Consider the following 18,810-nt stretch of genomic DNA (forward strand, 5'->3'; position numbering starts at 1 on the left):
GGACACTAGTTTGGGAAAGCCATGTTTGAGGCAACTTGCTCTTTATTACATCCCTCACTCCTCATTATGTGAGATGATGCTTCTAGTCAGCAGCGCAGTTTTTCAGGGATCTGCTTTCAAAATATCTCCTGGTCCTTTTCTGTAACCAGAGAAACTCTTTCAGGTGACAATAAATGACAGGCTGCCTTCCCACAAGGATAACTATCCAACTGTGTTGCTTTGGGAGAGATGCTGACCATGGTTTGCCCTGACCCAGGTTAGGCTTCCATCCAGTCTGGATTTAGATTATTCATGCATTTGTGCACACATTCAGGGTTGTCCCTACCAAAATATATGTGACAATGTATGCACATATTTGACTTCTGTCCCGCTTTTTCAGAGAAGACAGGCATGCGGAGCCATATCACGAGCAATTCATATCCATCTCAAGAGTTGAAATATAAGAAAAGAACAATAATGCAGGAGAGTGCAATGGCGGTTTTGTCTGACTCCTGACAATTACTGAGCTTAATCCTCAGCTTGGGGCTCTTTTCTCCAGAGGTCACGGTTAATGGATGTGGGGAGGTTTGATGGTAAAAGATGCCAAGCGTTCAGTCTTTGCGCTTCTGGACACCAGGCATTGGTAACTTCTGCCAACAAAGGAAACATCAATGGAAAAGGTTACAAGCGCACATATACGTGTCCAAAAGTCACTCCATCAAAAAAGAATCCTGTAACTTAATTTCATCTTTTCATTTCTTTTTAGTTGTAGTATCTCAAATCCCGCTAACATCTGACTGGAGTTTGATTAGCCTTCCCTTCATTAGGAAAGGAAAGAGCTACATAGGATCTGGAAGGCTATCCAAAATATCCAAATTAATTGAATTCATGATTATTTAAACATCAAGACCCAAAGAGACATTTTAGAGCCAAGATGGTTGTCTTAATCCTGATCTTAAATCACTCCAGATGTTTTTCCATCGTTTGGTTTGGTGTGATATGATTTTCACTCCTATTGATCGGTTCATATTTTAGGTTGCCCTTCATCAAAACCGAGTGGGTCAGCACATGGAAAAGACAGCAGTCTAAAATGATAAAGTCTGCATTTAAAACAAGCTGAGGAGCACAGTACCCTGTGTGCTGTGTATAAACTTGGATACTGTTGTTAATCCCAGTTGGAGTAGACACATTGAATCAGTGAGGCACTTAATTGAGCTAAATATTTAGGTTTATGTTGTAGTTGAGTTATTTCACTTTGCTTGCTGTTCACTTATCACTACAATAATAGTGCTAATATTTAATGCAGCATTTCCTCCCGTGAACTCCAAGCTAGTGTACATGGCTTTCCTCTTCCTCATAAAAGCCCCACGAAGCAGTTCTCAGCATTTCTGATCTGGAAGCTTTTAAATTATGGCATCTTGCAAAGAGTTTCAAATCATAGAATCGTAGAGTTGGAAGAGACCTCACGGGCCATTCAGTCCAGCCCCCTGCAAGAAGCAGGAAAATCTCATTCAAATGTTTTCTCCTTTTTTTCCCCCTGTGTCAGGAGCAACTTGAGTCGCTTCTGGAGTGAGAGAATTGGCCGTCTGCAAGGACGTTGCCCAGGGGACACCCGGATGTTTTGATGTTTTTACCATCCTTGTGGGAGGTTTCTCTCATGTCCCCGCATGGAGCTGGAGCTGATAGAGGGAGCTCATCCACACTCTCCCCGGGTGGGATTTCTCCTAAAGCAAAAAGATCTTTATGTATGAAAGCCTTCACTTGGGTGGTGGGCAGTATTGTGTTCGTGGAGAACATTGGCAAGACTCTTGGACATATTCATGGTGCTCGCTATAACCTGCAATGTTATTGGAGGCAGGGCCTTTGGTGGGTCTTCATAAGTGGGAATCATAGCTGTTTGTGGAAGTGGAAACCTGTCTGTGAAAGTGGGCACCCTAGCCACACACACACATACACATTTTCACTTTTATTATGGATATAGATATATATAGATACTAGCTGTGCCCGGCCATGTGTTTCTGTGGCAAAGTCTGGTGTTATGGGAAATAAAGTATTGAGGAATTGGTGGTAGTTAAGGTAAAGGGTAAAGGTTTTCCCCTGACATTAAGTCCATTATAAATGGGTTATATAGCTGTGTGGAAGGGCCTTGAGTCTACACTGCCATATAATCCAGTTAAAATAAGATAATCTGTGGAAGAAGTCTAAGTGAGGCCTAACTCTGCCTGTCCCCTGGGCTGAGTGGGTTGCAAGGAGACCAAGTGGGCGGAGCTTAGCCTTCTAACTGGCAGCAATTGGATAAAAACAATTATTCCTCTCCCTCTAATTAGGACTTTATTTTTTTTTCTTTTTGTTGTATGAACATAGAGGCATGGATGAGGGGTTGTGCTGCCAAGTTTAGTGTTTCTGGGGTGTGTAGTTTTGTTGTTTTGTCCTAGGCCGAAATTTCATTACCCTTTTATATATATATATAGACTAGTGTATCTACCTGGTGTTGCTCTGGTGTCACGTCTTTCTTTTTCCTCCCTGTGTCCCTTCCTTCTTTCCTTCCTCCCTCCCTCCTTTTTTTTTCTCCCCCTTCTTCCTTCCTTCCTTTCTTCCCTAACTCCCTTCCCCAGCTCTGAGAGGACCTCCCTCCCAATGTCTCCATGGCATCATGGCTGTCCTTATGGCTTTTTCCTTCCTCCCTTCCTTCTCCTCATGACACGTCACCTTTCTTTCCCAGTGACATCACAGCAATAGCAAATCCAGTGACATCACACAGGGCCACTTCACCTAGCAACAGCCTAGGAGGAGATTCAAACAGACAGGCTGTTTTGACTGTTTTAGATAGATAGGCTTCTAATTTTTTAAAACCATCTTTTGTCTTGATTCCTGTCCAGAGTTTGGACAAGTTTCCTCTACGGTTTGCAGCTAGTGTAGCCAGCAACTGCTGTTTGGAGAATTCTGGGAGCTGTAGTTCAGAAATGTATCTTTCACGGCATTTGCTTGTGTACCTCCCTCTCCAAATACAATAGAGATGGCTCCCAGTTTCTATTTGTTCAGTCTCCCCACCCCCCTGCCACTATTTGGGAATCCAGGGCTCCTGTTTAAAAGAAAAGAAACCTTGCAATGGGATAGGTAATCAGTTTGATAGAAGGAGCTTAGCTCATGTTTACTGGGATCATGGGACCGAAAAGCCCTAAAAAGTCAACTCCTAAATACCGCCACAGAAACTAGATGCCATCTGTAAGCCTGCTGCTGCTTTGCCATGGAGGTCAAACTGGTTTGTCTTGCCTGTTGACTTGGCCACAACCCTAAACATGCCACTGGGAAAATGTTTTGAAAAATCCCCCCTTCGCTAAAAATTGTGCAACTGCTTCAGAAGTCAAAACCTGCATTTGCAGCCATTTTAAGCCATAATGTCTTTGTCACAATATTTATTTTTAAACAATACGATATTCATAGACCAAAGAGCCTTAAGACTGCCTTATTCCCCCTTCACAGTTAGATACAAATCTTCATAACCTGTTGATATCACTTCATGTGCATATGCAGCAGCTCTTCCCAGCAGGTACAGAGAATGGGAAGTCCAGTGCTTTTTCTCTGAGAAGCTCAAGGCAACCTGAGCAAAGCATCCCCAATATTGTTATCCTCTCGCTATTCCTGTGCAGCAAGCCATTCCTCTTGTTTTTATGGGCACAAAGCTCAGTATAGACCAATGGTTTCCATCCTGTGGTAGGTGGGCCACTAGTGGTCTGCTAGAACTAAAATATGGTCTGTAGTCTCACCATTACTACTACGGATAATAACAAAAGCCTAACCAAAAAACATTTTTTTCTTGGTATCTTCGTTTTTACGCCTGCTCCTGGGGTTATTTGGGGTGCTAATTCAGAAAATTGCATTGGATAGACCACATCAGCTCTAGATTATTAAATATGGTTTTCTGTGGGTGACTACTGGATGGCATATGTTCTGTATCAGAAACTAGAGCGGATGTGGTCTATCCAATGTAATTTTCTGAATCAGCACCCCAAATAACCAAATCTAAAGTTGACCAAAAACTCATGTGTAACCCTTTTAGAACTAATGTTGGAGAATGGTTCCTGGTCAAAAAACAGTTGGGAACCCCTGGTGTAGACCCAACTGAGCCAGAATGGTGTTTGAGTGTTGGACTACAACTGGAAACGTAGGGTCCGAGTCTCCACTTGGCTTTGGAAACTGGTCACACACACTCAGCCTCTGAAGAAGACCATGCACACCCTCTTTGAACAAATTTTGCCAAGAAAACCCTGGTAGGGGTTGCCTTAAACTTTCAGGCATACAATAACAGCAAATGCCATCTTCTCTCTTAACATGTTTGTAGCTTAGTTGAGTTAAAGGGTAGAAACATATCTCTGTGGAGGATGATGACAATTTCTTACCCACCTCTTCCCATGAACCATGTTCTTCCCCTTTCCATCTGAACTCATGATATCTATTGGAGTACCAAAGTCAATGAGATACTCTGCTTTTCAGTGTGGTACTAACTATGAAGCTTTCAAGTGTTACGATTGTAACAGATCCGCGCAGAGGCAGTCATAAAAGAAGCAAATCAATCAAGCAGAGGCTGGATGTTTTTCTCCTTTTGTTTGATGGCGCTCCCGCTTCCACTTAAATGTTAATTAAACGTACAAATATTGTTTGTCTTTCTAATTAAAGATGGAAGGTTGCACTGGAGATGACTGAAGCCTCCCAAGGTTGAATCTCAGCCGGAAGAAGGCAGCATCATTGAGACTAAAGAAGTTAATTTCACACAAGTTTATAGACATGCCCACTAAACTTAGTCGCATGGTGTTATTGATGGTGTGGGTTTTTTCCATGCTTGTCTTAGAATGGAGTTTTGTCTTGCCTTCCTTGACATAAATAATAGACAAGCAGGATATGGCCCATGGCTGTGGGTTCTCCTTAGGGGTCCATACCTTGGGCGGGTTGTCATTATACCCGCCTGAGTTTGCAAATGGACTAGTATATCACTGGTGCCTGAGTGCTTTTCAAGAAGGCATTCATACCAGCAAATACATGCTTTATACATTGGGCTATATTGCCTTCTGTTGCCGTACGTCCTGCAAGAACTGCCAGTGATTTGTAGTAAGGGCATTTTAATATCTCACCTGAGGATTTCAAGACTTCTGTAAACGCTTAATCCTCCACTGCGGTATGCTGACTTGCATTCAAGGGGAGCCTTTGTGAATTATGTCAGTGTAACTTTTAAATGTAATTATAACTATAAAAACACCCTTTCTTGTCGGGCATAATGTTGGCTCTGCTTTACAACCTGGGTTTGCCGAGATTTCCCAATGAGCCGACGTTGAATTACCATGTATAGATAATAACAGAAGGAGAGTTTTGAGAGGGTTGGTTTTCCTTTGGGTTGGCCTCCTTTTACTTGCTTTCCTCTTCTCCTTCCTGTGGCAAATTAAGCTAAGAATATGATTCTATTTTTAAGACAAAAGAGGTCTGAAATAGCTAGATCTGATATCAACACAGTTGGGGGTCATGGCTTTTATCAACATTAGAGCTTTCCATCACAGCTAATGAAATCCTGCCTGATTTTTTTCCCCTCCTTGTGACCGGAAATAGAAATTTTGTCCCAGTTTTCTTTCTTTTTTAGCTGCTTGCTTTTGAATGCCAAGTATTTCTCAGCCTTTTGAGCCTTTGAAAGATGCTCTTCTTGCTTGTTCAGCCCTCAGGGTGTGCAGGTGTACCTGGGTAGGACTTTTCCTTATTAATTCTGGAGTGGTGGGAAGGGGGTTGCATTGGGGCTGGGGGCTGTCTGCGCATACCAGCGGTGCCTCTCCCTCCCCCCCAATTTCTCTTCTGGTATCTTCATTTGGGGGAAACAGCCAAGAGGGGAGAAGAGATATAAAAGGAAGACATAAATTTCCCATTGTTGGTTTTCTACACGTATAGCAGCTGCAGTCTTTGGCACAAAAGGTGGGGGGAAAGCTTCATTTTGTATTCCTCCTTTTCAGTCCCTGAGAGCTATCATTCCCACCCTGTGGATCTCCAGATGTTGTTCAACTGCGGCTTCCATAATACTAGCCATTTTGACTACATAGCTTCTGGGAGCTGAAGTCCAAAAACATTTGGGAGCACAAGATTGGCAGCTAATGGTTTGACTGAGTCGTTGAGGTTGGATGGGAACCAGCATGAGGCAATGGTTGGAGCGTTGAAGAGCAGTGTTTAAATCCCCGCTCAGCCACAGAAAGCCACTGCGAGATCTTGAGAAAGTCACACTCCCTGTCCGCCTAAAGGCAAACCCTCTTTGAAGAAATCCTGCCAAGACTATCCATCAGCCCCCACTAGTCTGGTCATTGGTTGAAGGACAATATGAGCAGTAATTCATCTTTATCTGGAAAGCCACAGCTTCTCTGCCCATGGAGAAGAGTAAGGATAACCTCTAGCCTAATATTAGTAATAATAGGAGCCCCGGTGGCGAAGTGTGTTAAAGCGCTGAGCTGCTGAACTTGCAGACCGAAAGGTCCCAGGTTCAAATCCCGGGAGCGGAGTGAGCGCCCGCTATTAGCTCCAGCTTTGGCCAACCTAGCAGTTTGAAAACATGCCAATGTGAGTAGATCAATAGGTACCGCTCTGGTGGGAAGGTAATGGCGCTCCATGCAGTCATGCCAGTGGCCACATGACCTTGGAGGTGTCTACGGACAACGCCAGCTCTTCGGCTTAGAAATGGAGATGAGCACCAACCCCCAGAGTCAGACATGAGTGGGCTTAACAGGGGAAACCTTTACCTTTTACTAATATTAAAAAGCCTTGTGCAAATAGTTAATTCACATCTCTGGCAAGAATCTCACACATAGAATCATAGAGTTGGAAGAAACCACAAGGGCTATCCAGTCCAATCTCCTTCCATGCAGGAACACACAATTGAAGCCCTCCTGGCAGAAAACCTCCAGAGAAGGATATTCCATCACACTTTTAGGCAGCATATTCCGCTTCTGTTCTGTGTCACGGGCTATAAAAGTCAAGGAGCGTCAAAACCTATAGAGCAGGCTGTGGCTAAAGTTTTCTCCTGAGTCTGATGTCTATTGATGTAATAAAATAGCTGGACAGGACAGAGAGGGCTAGAAACTTTGCTATATTTGTTTAGGCAAGTCAAGCAAAAGCCGAGATCCACTGGAATGTAAAGCAGCTGCTGGATCTTGTGACCAGGGCGACATCTCTCAGTTTTCATGAAATTGCAGCAGCGTATATTTGCCCTCTGTGCACATGTGAGTGTTTCTTCATGCCCTTAGGATATCTTGGTTGTATAAGCAGCTATCCTAACGTCTTATGCAGGGGGAGCAAACTGCAAAAGTTACCCTTTAGCTCTTTTGTGTAACCTTAGTCTTATCTTATTAAGCAGTTTCCATAACAGCCACCTAAACCTGGGATCTGCTGGTGTTCTATAGTGGCAGGAGTCTAGGCAACTTTCAAAGGCAGCTCTATCAGACATCGTGGCTCAGAGGATCCCCCTAGAGCCTGGCAATGGAGAAATAGATGGATCAGCATTAGGGAGCTTCATTCTTTCAGCAACAATGGAGGCAGCGTTTCCTGTCTTCCTTCACTGCCACTGTAGAGAGCCGTGCCATAAGTGCACCAAGGCATTTATCTCAGTGGAATCTTTTTGAGTAAGTTGGGAGGGAAGATAGTTACAAGAAAACAAGCAGCAGGATTTGAAGGTGAAGGTGATATTTGGGAGAGTGGCTTGAAAGAGGCACCTTTGAACACGCTGTTAGAGAATAATATTAGTAGAATCCTATTGGAATGCTTCAATTTGTAGGTTTTTGGGGCTCTACACAATTCTTTTTGGGGTTCTGTAGTCCAAATGGCAAGGCACGTGGCTGGGGGATGGGGGCTCATGGACCTGGCTGATGAGACCTGCAGGTCAGTAACATCTGAAGAACCATCCATCAGTCCAAAACTCTGCCTAGACTTTAAGTAAAGGTAAAGGTTTCCCCTGACGTTAAGTCCAGTCTTGTCCGACTCTGGAGGTTGGTGCTCATCTCCATTTCTAAGCTGAAGAACCGGCATTGTCCATAGACACCTCCAAGGTCATGTGGCCACTGGCATGACTGCATGGAGTGCCGTTACCTTCCCGCCAGAGCAGTACCTATTGATCTACTGACATTTGCATGTTTTCGAACTGCTAGGTTGGCAGGAGCTGGCGCTTATTCCGCTCCCGGGATTTGAACCTTTTGGTTCAGCAGCTCAGCGCTTTAACACTGTGCCACCTAGACTTTACCCCTGTTAAATTCTGCAGTCTAAGTCCCATCTCAAAATTGAGATGTACACAATTAATGAATCACAGGCAGTGTTAAAAGGCATCAGTTTCATCCTGATGGTGATGGTCTGACCAATTTTTATGTCTGTAGTTCAGACCAAATTTGGAGAAGTCCTGTCGTCATTTCCCACATTTTTCTCCCTACTCCAAACTCTGGGGGTCTCTGAAGCGATGGCCATATTCACGGTTTGAAGGCACACTCTTCAGCCCTCTGTGAGGACTTTGCCAAAGCTGGGATTTCTCCTAAACTCTGGCCTACAGAGAGCCCATTGCCAATGTTTGGTTTTGGCAAGTAGGTGATTGTTGCACAAACAGTCCAATGAAAACACCGTCGGTTGACTCTGTACAGGTTTTATGAGTCTAACAAGTTGTCCAAGTCTGAAGAGTTGTCCAAGTCTGTTATGTTTGCCGAGTCCAGTTTCCGCACACTGATCTAGTGCCCTCTCCTTGCTAGGTATTCGCTGAAGCCCTTCTCTAGGCAGCTGGAGAGACTTTGGAAGCGACAAAGAAGGGATCGACTAATGTACATGTGGCTCCAGTTTCTGATCAGTTAACAGACCTGCCATACTTAAGACTGAACAAATCTATTACCATTTGTCAGTGCAAATTCTCTCCCGTCAGGTTTACCATTAGTTTTTGTGTGTGTGTCCAAAAATGCTTTTAGTGCCACTACCTGCTGCCTATACATTTTTGGCATTTTCTATAAAACTCATTGACTTGGCCTATCCTCAGTCACCCTACTATGCTAATACTTTGAGCATAAGCATCCTGAAAAGTAGAAGTACTTTCAAACAAGTAAACATTTTGCCTGAATTTTTTTCTCTGCTAGCCTCTTCCTTTCCGTTTCCTCCAGTATTCTTATTTTTAAAGAATTATATTTCCACCCAATCTTTTTCTTATGTAATCCTGAAATCATGCCCTTGAGTCTTGTTCTTTTCCTTGTCCCTCAACACCCCCTTTTCTTTTTGTATCACACCATTTTAAGATTATAAGCCCGAGGGAAAGGATTGTCTTGTCTTGTTTTTTATTGACATCTAAGCTACTCTTGAGAGCTTGTTCAAATGCACAGCAGTGCCTAAATGCTATAAAATCCTTTATTAGTTTTTAATAGAAATTCTTAGGCCAGAGATTTTCATTGGGGGGGGGGGGGATAAATGTGTATTTAAGCTTTATTGCCTCAAATTATAGTAAGGACTCACCACTGTCTGAAGTCATAAAACCTAAACACAGGTTTATTATAGTTCTTCCTGTTAAGAATTAATTGACAAGTAACATTAATGTAATTTAAAGATTCTCCATGCAAAAATGCCTACAAATGGAATTATAGCATGGAAGAGATAAGGCCAAACTTAAGTCCATACTGTTATTAGCAAATCTAGTAACTTATTCTGAAGTTAGATTCAATGAAATTCTGGCTCATCCTTGGTTGAGGCAGAAGACAGGAGAGACTTGATGTTGTTATGTACAGGCTTGTGTAATGTATGAGTGTCTTAAGACAGTGGCCTAAAATACATATATACATATAAGCTATATCTCCATTGATACAGCTGAATGTCAGGTTCCAGTGACCATGCCACCCTTAAGTTTCTTTGTTCCCTATAATGAAGTATTTTCAGGGTCTCCAGCATCCAGAGCTTCATTAAATCTATGGTTGAATGTGGGTGAAAATGTGCACTCCTTCCCATTTCTGAAAGCTTGGGGGGGGATTTGCTCAATTTCTGGTATTTCTGATGGTTGTTTTTAAAATTTCTCTTCTTTCTGTCTTTTCTTTTCTTAATGGATGTTTCGATTTTGATTGCAATTGATTGTGTTTAACGGTGATCCCTGCTGGTGGTTCTTTCAGCCTCTGTGCAAGCCCCGTTTTATTGACGGCCTCTTGTGATTTCAATGGAACATCATGGGATTTCCCTGGCCCGTCAGGCAGCACTGGATGGAGGCAGCTTTAGCCCCAGGTACCTAGCATGGTAAGCGGCAACAAAGCGGGGTCAACCTGCATTCCTAAATGCTTAGGGCCTCCCCTCATGCAACAGGGCCACCTTCATCCTCTCCCTTCCTCCTCTATACCCCGCTTTGATGCAGCTTTGGGACCAGTTAATTTTGCTGCTTTGTTTTGTGATTCCTTGTGTGTCTGTCCTTGGTCTTGCTTTGGATTTGCAAAAATTGAATTGCTGTCTTTTCCCCCAAAGCGGCTTTTGTGGGCTGCCTTTGGTTTGCCATTCCTCCCTTGGTTACATAGCACCTTTGTACGTTGGCTTTTTTGCTGTGCTCAGGAGATGGGGCTGGGGGATGTTTTCCAGCTCGGGAACAAAATTCATTCCCTTTGGGAACATTTCAGCAATGGCTAGAGCCAGATGTAAAACTGTCCAACTTGGACATTTCCCCTCCATCAGGCCCATGAAACACAGCCCCTCTGTGTTTGTTCAGTTTGACGTATCCTATATAGGTTTAGCCCTAGCACTACAGTGTCTTGAGTGGCCAACTAGAGTTCACTTGCACACAGCAGCATCTGGGGTTGCATATCTTTTCTTTTAAAAAATTATTTCCAAAAGATGCATGCTAAAACAACCCTTGGTTTCTAAAACCACCAACTAAACCAGAGCTTTCCAAACATTTCATGTTGGTGACACACTGTTTTTAGACATATATCATTTCACGACAGTCATTCAATCTTACTAGCAAATGGGAAGTTAAACCCATCCCTTGTAAAGAGATACAGGCACAGACATAAATTGTAAAAACAAAATTATGGGGACACAACATATCTCATGAAAACCTTTCATTTATATTTTTAAAAATATATGATTCATTATTTCACATAGATTCAGTGGTTCCTTACTACATTCACCCAGCACACCGACACAAGAGTGTGTTGCGACACATAGTTTAGAAAGGTCTGCTTTAAATATTGATTAGAAATAGGTCATTGTTGATGGAGAATCCATGTGGGCCAGGTGGACGGACAACTTCTGTGGACCACATTCAGGCCCTGTATAATGGAGGAGGAGGAGGACAACTCAAGGACTGCAAGCCTTCTGAGAAACATGTGCCTAACTTGGGAACCTCTTTGAAGAACGGAGCTTGCAACTCTCTGTTGTGTCCCACTCTGATTCCTTTCTTAAAGTAACATCATTTAGGGGAGAGGAGATGGAAGCTAGTTTAAGTTTGGCTACTGTGAAATGGAATCTGAAATGCTTGAGGATCTTCCCTTTAAACCTAACCCAGCTCTTAGACAAGTGGCAAAGATTTGGATTGCCTACTGCTGAAAAAGGCTTAGTTGGGGTTTGGAAATAGGCACTCACCTAGAAATATGTTTAAAGGCAGGGGGTTGGACTGGAAAAGAATCCCCCATCATTGCTGCTCTCTTTGGATCCATGTCGGAAGCCAAAATAGCTTCCAGACTATTTCACTCTGTGACTCTTGTAGTCCTCAGTTATGAACCTTAACTGGAGACGTTCTTAGCTATATGATGAAGATACTGCAACATGAAGGGGTGGGGCTCCATCAGGCTCTTCTCTCTGTAGTGTCATTGCACTGGAGACCTGAGTGGCACTTTGTCTCAGAAAAGAGGGGGGCAACACCCGACAATTCAGCCCTGTTTCAACAAGTCTGTGCACGGGCACATGGAGGGGAGGGGGGCTTTGGCATGCCCTGCAACACTACAAGTATTTTCCCTCTCCCCTCCTTTTCGCCTTTTGAACAGAACTTGAAAATGTTACTTTTTTTGAACCATAAATCCCTCCTCCATGCTGGCTGAGAGAGTTTGAGAATCGCAATTTGAAAGAGAGAGATTGAGAGAGAAAGAGGTGTGTTTCTGAGCATCTTCTGCCTTTGCCTTGGTAATGTTCCAGCCATTGGCATAAGTGTGACTGTCTTCCAGGAGAAGGGGAGGGTGCAAGCAACGCGAAGTCAGAGCCAAATCAATTTGGCAGAGAAATAGCAAACTCCTGCCTTTTTTCCTAGAGTCAGCAAATCCCGCAGCAGCCCTCTTTCCTTCCATTGCCCACTTCGTAAAATGATTGGCACCGCTGGGTTTCGCTCACTCTGTGTATGCCTTAAGCTTTTGACTGCATGCCCTGCTAGCTTTCAAAATTTTTCTGTGAAGGGCACAGACAGCCTTTGTTTCGGGAGATGATTTCCTTTTCAGTCAATCTGCCCCTGGTCACACAACTGTTTGCCTTGACTTGAAGATTCTGTACCCCTTTCTCTGTCTTTTGGTGTTTTAACTTCTCAGGTTTGGAGCCAGACTCTGCCTGGAAGCTGCACTTTGTTGCTCTGTTCATTTATTTCAACACTTTTATCTCCAGCTGTTTGGCCCAAGGGGCTTGCATCAAATCAATTCTGCCCTCAGAGCTAATCCCACCTGGCCTCGAAATAGAGATATGGGGCTATATATTGAGCACGTCCTTGGCATCTGCAGTTGAAAGGATCTAGGAAGGGGGCTTTTCTGCCTGCCCTGGAGATCCACTGCTAGTTAAAGTTGAAGGATAGAACACCTTGAAACCCTTGAGATATTTGGGGCTGTAATTGTACAACATTTTGGTTGGAGTTGATGGGAGCTGGAGTTTAAAAACGTCACAAGGAACCACAGTACAGGCAGTCCCCAAGTTACAAACAAGATAGGTTCTGTAGATTTGTTCATTGTATGTTTGTAAGTTTCATTTACTTGGATCCCTTTGTACCCACTACCCAAAGTTGAGGTTACCAGCGTACATTGTTAGCAACACAAAAAAAGAGTCTTGGTGGATTTGTCCACGGAGTGAAAGTTCTTTTTCTGCAGTGTTTCCCTGATGTGCAGCTGCAATTGGCAAAACAGCATAAATATCATCCCAATATGTATGTGCAATGATTTCATTTTCTTTAAAAGTTACGGAGTGTTCTCAGCATTTACAATGGTATTGTCGAGGAGGGCACAGTAGATCTGAATGCTGTGGTGAATTGCAAGCACATAGCAATTTGAAAAAGGAGAAACAGCAATGGAAAATTTCAGGGGCATCAGATGTGCTTCAGGAGCAAAACCAATTAATCAGTGCTCCACATTTAGATGTGGAGAACTTCAGATAAAAGAGACCTATTTGTTACCGGAGATGATATTACTCCTTGTATTAACTCCGGCAAATCCTAATTAGCTCGAAGCGGCATTTGCTGCCAAACCTCATTTTGGCTGCCCTCGCCCACTGCGCCTCGCTCAGAAAGAACCCTTTCCTCAAAGCAGGGCTTAAGTATTCTTGAGTGCCCCACAAGAGCACCTACTCCAGCTGCTCTCCCGCAGTTGCAAAGGCTGATTAAAATGAAGAGCTCTTTGCATAGAGGCAAAAGCGGCAGGGCTCTGCGGTAGAGATGTGGACAGCAGCAGCTGGGCAGTGGCAGCAAGGCCATGGCAGCAGATAGGAAGGACAAGCTGCCACCTGAGCCCCATGTCTCATGATAGGGCCATTGAGCTACATCTTCAGTTCAATTGAGCTACATTCTCTTTGGCTGGAGGGCGGGCTTTACCTAGGCTTCATTTTTTAAAATGATTAGGGTACCTCTATACCAGGGGTCCCCAAACTAAGGCCCGCGGGCCGGATGCGGCCCTCCAAGGTCTTAGTTTTAGACTTAGGCTCACCCAAAGTCTGAAATGACTTGAATGCACACAACAACAACAATCCTACTTAACTTGACTATCTCATTGGCCAGAAGCAGGCCCACACTTCCCATTGAAATCCTGGTAGGGTTATGTAGGTTAAAATTGTTTTTATTTTTAAATATTGTGCTATGGTAATAATATCATATATTGTGTACCTATATACATATAATATTGATAATATTATAATGTAAGACAATATAATACTAATAAGAATACAATATAATATTATATATTAAATGTAATATTAATATTACAGTATAGTGGTATAGTACAATATAGTAATATATAATGCTAATATTGTGCTATACTAATAATATAATATATTGCATGTATATACAACTTGTAAACTGCTCTGAGTCCCCTTCAGGGTGAGAGAGGGTGGGGTATAAATGTAGTAAACAAACAAATAAACAAATAATTGTTTTTGGGGGTTTTTTGCACTACAAATAAGACATGTGCAGTGTGCATAGGAATTTGTTTTTGTTTTTCTTTCAAATGATAATTCGGCCCCTCAACAGTCTGAGGGACCATGAACTGGCCCTCCACTTAAAAAGTTTGAGGATCCCTGCTCTATACCCTTGGAGCTCTCCTGTTTCTAACCACAGACCTGTTGGCGTGCACCAACTAAGCTTGCTTTTACAGGGAGTGGTTGCCTATATGATATTATTAGTGTTTGTGTGACAGTTGCTTTGCTTTTGGTTGAACAGCTTTGACTTATGCACCAGATAGGTCAAGAACATGAGGTGAAAACAACCAAATCTAGGGGAGAAGCCCTTGACTCAAATTGCCCCTACCATCTCTCTGACTTTCACCTCGGCTCAGTCTTGGCTCAGCTCTAATCTTGACAGACAGGCATTCTCTGATTCTGCCTTGAGGTCCAGCGTTTTGCCTGCGCTTGCAGAAGGAGCTTCTCTTTGCTATAGCAACGTCAGCACAAATTGGCGGCCGATGCTCCGGCTTGCTTGTCTGCTCCTCGGTTAATTACTTTGCCTTTGCTGCTGATCCGGGCCTTGGGGAGGCACCAGCAATGTCTGAAAGAGTGCTCAGGTCTCTCTTGCAAGGCATTAACAATAGCCCTGCTAAGTCAGACCAAAAGTCCTGCCTCTTCCAAGATAATGTTTCCCATCATGGTCAACCAGAAACCTCTGTAAGGGCCACAAGAGGGGCATGAAGGCTACCATTGCCTCCTTCCGCCCCAGCAGTTGGCACTTGATGGCCCCAAAACATGGAGATTCCTTTAAATAAGGAGTAGGGAAGTGTTTTGCTCCTCTGTTGTTTTGGACTTTTATTCCCAGAAAGTCTCATCATGGATTGTGAGAATAGCCATCCAAAGCAGGTTTCTCAGACGTAGATGATGTTGGACTCCAACTTCTAATTGCCATCATGGCCAGGAAGCTCTAGAAGTGAATGTCCAACAAAATTTGGGGACCCAAGCTAGAAAAGCTTCTGAGCCTACATAAGGAGTGGTCTTCATAATGGTGTGATTCTCATTGTCCTAGCTTAAGAAGAATATATATTTTAGTCCTGAGTCCCTTCATTGTATTTATATCCCAGCTTTCTCCCAGACAGGGATTCAAAGCAGCTTATGAAAAGACAAAACGTATAACTAAACACGTATAGTTTTTAATAACATACAAAATCAGGATTAAAACAGTATGGTCATGCCTGTTTGGGATGTAGGAAACTGTCTTACGCAAGGTCAGGTTAATGGAGCAGCTATCCTTGCATTATTATCAGTTCAACCAAGTCCTTTCATCACATACTACTGACCAGTTTAAACTGGAGATATTGAAGACCGAACCTGAGGTTGTACGAGTTCAGCGGGCACTCTTCTTCCTCCTTAATTCACATGGAGCTGAAAACACCTCTCATTTGATGCTGCGGCTTCCATCTTCCTGTGTTAGATGGTTATCTAGAGCAGAGCCAGCCAGGGCTGGGAGCTTTCTTAGCATCCAGCGACTGCTCCCACCCACAAGCCTGCTTTCTTAAATGAAACTGGCAGCTTTGCCTGGCGTTCTAACACCAGCTTGTTTATTGCTTCACCCCAATGCCTTTTGATGTAACGCCTAGGCTTAACCTAGCATCTTGCCCAACCGAACTCTCCCCCGTATCCGGTTCGACTGGCAAGGCCCTTCATACCCCATTCCTAAAACATTCAAAATTCCAGAACAGGGGGGAACCACCTTGATCGTAAATCCAGTTCTTTGGTGTAAAATACCAAGCATGTAAACATGCTAACCACGGGGTAAAGAGTTGTATACCTTTGTTGAAGGCCTTTTAAAAGATTTTTGGACTGGGGAAAAGGGAGGGTTATTGGGGTTAAGTGAGACCTAGGAGTTAATATTTTATTCCATTCCATCCTCTCTTGCTTGCACAAGGCCCCAAGGGATTCATAAAAAGTTTGAAAAGTAGGATAAATTGTGTTGGAGAGATGAAACATGACCAGGGTGTCTTTGCTTAGAGCTGTGGTCCATAAGAAATACAATATGGTCCGCGGCCTCACCATTACTACTACGGATAATAACACAGACCAAAAAAATAAAATCTTTTCTTGGTGTCTTTGTTTTTAGGCCTGTTCCTGGAGTTATTTGGGGTGCTGATTCAGAAAATTGCATTGGAAAGACCACATCAGCTCTAGATTATTAAATATGGTTTTCAGACTGTGGGCAAGCAGTTGGCGACTACTGGATGGCATATGTTCTATATCAGAAACTTGAGCTGATGTGGTTTATCCAATGCAGTTTTCTGAAACAGGACCCCAAATAACCAAATCAAATCTAAAGTTGACAAAAAACTGATTTGTAACCTTTTTGGTATTAATGTTGGAAAGTGGTCCCTGGTCAAAAAACAAAGTTGGGAATCACTGGCTTAGAGCTTGGAAAATCTACCAGAATTGTCCAAACAGCTACAACCAACTTTGTTTCAGGATCTGGATCATTCTTATCCAAAAAGGTATCTTTCCTAAGTTTGTTTTCTCCTTGATTTTCATTTTTGGCCATCAAAGAACTTATAAAACCAGTCTTTCTTCTATGCAAGATGAAGGGACTTCAACTGAGCAGAGCATTTTGTGTAGTGGCTCCTACTGTGTAATGTGTTCTTTTATCTTTGACATGCTTTAAATGTCCTTAATTTCCAAAGGATGTTTATTTGAGCCACATGTCCCTATTTTGCTCACCCCAACATCTCATGTTTTGGACTCTAAAAGAATTTCTGTGGTGAATTTTATACACTGGTTTTATTTTACATTTTATTGGTGTCCTTTGGAATATTTTTGGATACAGTTATTTGTAGCTTTGCTCCATTCTATGGGAAAGGGTTGAAAGAGTGCTGTCACGTATCTCCCAATCCCACCAACCTTTCTCTCATTGCTCTTCCTTGGAGTTTGTTTCTCCAGGCCCTGTTTTTGCACTTCCCATTCTCCCACATTAAAATAATTGGGGGGTTTTATTGGCTGCCTGCTATTTTAAACAGGCACAGAGCACCATGTTATGTCAGTTATGATGGTGGGCTGCCTTTCTATAGCCCACAGGGCAAGTCTTTGGGGGCTTTTTTACGCTTCCTGAACCTTGGTTGGTTAACTTTACCACATGACTGCTTTCCGTCTTGGAATTTAATCTGTTACATAGAGTTCCTAGGCTGACTTTAATCCAGACACTGAACAAAAGATCAAACCCATTCCCATTTAGCTTTAGCTACATCATCTTTTTTATCCTATGGTTAAGGACCCCCAACATGGAAGTCTGCCTAGAAGCAGGACTTGAATTTTTCCCTCTTGGCTGTTAGTAGTGTATTTGTTCTCATTCCTGGCTCCATTGTCGCTTTTCCATTTGGCAGTGGCATTTCCTTTTAAAGCATGGCAGTTATGCTAACACCTCTCTTCTGTTCTTTTTTTCCTTCATCTTTCAGTTACGCATCGGACCATTGGCAAAGGGCCAATGCTCTGGTGTGCGTCTAATGCAAATGCAGCAATTTTTGCAGGGCCAGTAATGCAGCAGGCAGCCCCGCTGTGCCTGTTGCCTCTCTCGTTCTGCTTATAACACAAGCACTGTTGCCTATCTACGGCAGGTTCCCCAGTAGAAAAGGCAGGACCTGGGCCACTTTGGTGTCCTTTAAAAACATACGTGACAAGCCTCTCTGCTGGATGCGTGCCAAACTAGTTATGGATGTGAATGGCATTGGAAGAGCCAATCCTATGTCAAAATATTTTGGGGTTCTGTGACATTGATTTATTTTATGACTTTTGAATGGAAAGACACTTGTGGTGTGGCATTTAAAAGAAGTCTTAGATTCATCATATGAGATGTGTAAGCAAAACACTTTCTCACCCGTTTTCTATCAATTTCATTCTTACTTTTGCGAAGTTTCAGTATTTCTGGGTTGCTGTGAGTTTTCCGGGCTGTCTGGCCATGTTCCAGAAGCATTCTCTTCTGACGTTTCACCCACATCTATGGCAGGCATCCTCAGAGATTGTGAGGTCTTTTGGAAACTAGGCAAGTGGGGTTTATATACCTGTGGAGTAATGTCTAAGATGGGAGAAAGAACTCTTGTCTGTTTGAGGCAGGTGGGAATGTTGCAATTGGCCAGCTTGATTGCAATGTAATGGTCTTGCAGCTTCAAATCCTGACTTCTTCCTGCCTGGGGGAATCCTTTGTTGGGAGGTGTTAGCTGGCCCTGATTGTTTCTTGTCTGGAATTCCCCTGTTTTCTGAATGTTGTTCTTTAGTTACTGTCCTGATTTTTAGAGTTAAAAAAACCCTCTAAAACCAGGGCTAGCGAACACCTCTCAACACAGGATTCCTCCAGGCAGAAATCACCCATGCTTTGAAGCTGCAAGACCATTAAATGCTAATCAAGGTGGCCAATAGCAGCATTCACAGTTTTGTATCTTTGTTAGGTTTGATAATGCTGCC

At 43.1% G+C, this 18,810-nt stretch overlaps 1 protein-coding gene across 1 annotated transcript in view; it reads left to right on the plus strand.

Annotated features, from left to right (window-relative positions):
• The window catches only part of hic2 (HIC ZBTB transcriptional repressor 2), a 75,603-nt gene that overhangs the window by 45,287 nt on the left and 11,506 nt on the right, over positions 1–18,810 (plus strand). The window lies entirely within an intron of this gene.

The sequence above is a fragment of the Anolis carolinensis genome, chromosome X, assembly GCF_035594765.1.
Source record: "Anolis carolinensis isolate JA03-04 chromosome X, rAnoCar3.1.pri, whole genome shotgun sequence".
Classification (NCBI taxonomy): domain Eukaryota; kingdom Metazoa; phylum Chordata; class Lepidosauria; order Squamata; family Dactyloidae; genus Anolis; species Anolis carolinensis.